The following is a 991-nucleotide window of genomic DNA, read 5'->3' as shown; positions in this document are numbered from 1 at the left end:
AAGTAAATACACTCCATGGTATAAGTCCTAAAGATGAACCGCTGAGCGACCGTAGCCAATCTAGTAAGTAAATACACTCCATGGTATAAGTCCGAAAGATGAACCGCTGAGCGACCGTAGCCAATCTAGTAAGTAAATACACTCCATGGTATAAGTCCTAAAGATGAACCGCTGAGTGACCGTAGCCAGTCTAGTAAGTAAATACACTCCATGGTATAAGTCCGAAAGTTTAACCGCTGAGCGACCGTAGCCAATCTAGTAAGTAAATACACTCCATGGTATAAGTCCGAAAAATGAACCGCTGAGCGACCGTAGCCAATCTAGTAAGTAAATACACTCCCTGATATAAGTTCTAAAGATGAACCGCTGAGCGACCGTAGCCAATTTAGTAAGTAAATACACTCCATGGTAGATTCTCCTATAAGAGATGTAGTTTAACATTTCATCCAATTCAGTTGAAAAAATATCAAATAAATTATGTTTTAACTTCATTTCAAATAATTAATGCGAAATCCTTTTTAAATTGGATGACAAAAACATTCGCATTTAATTACAATTAAGTAAATAATTTCAAAAGAGACAATGGGGATCCAGTTATATTCTGATGATCAACGCATATATGTGTGTATGTATGCTCACAATTTCGATAACATGTATAAAGGACGCATTAAAATTTAATGTAATTATTTAAGTTTTAGGTTTCCAGGACCATTATTAACTTTAATTTAAGCCTTTTTCTTCAATATAGTAAGGGTTACAAAAAACGCTTTAAAAATAATGTGTATTATAATATTCCAATGTCCCTTTCAATTATGATTTTATAATTTCCATACGTGTTTATACAATGACATAACTATTACAATTTAAATCTAGTACTCACTCAAAACTAAATAACTGAACAAATAGATAAAATAACATATATGAATTTTTCTATTTAAACTTTACCTCCTCATTTAGGGCGCTCGACTCGCGATCTGAGGGTCGCGGCTTC

Source organism: Limulus polyphemus, unplaced genomic scaffold (assembly GCF_000517525.1).
Source record: "Limulus polyphemus unplaced genomic scaffold, Limulus_polyphemus-2.1.2 Scaffold816, whole genome shotgun sequence".
Taxonomy (NCBI): Eukaryota; Metazoa; Arthropoda; class Merostomata; order Xiphosura; family Limulidae; genus Limulus; species Limulus polyphemus.
The sequence above is the reverse complement of the archived record's forward strand: the minus strand, read 5'-3'. Positions refer to the sequence as shown.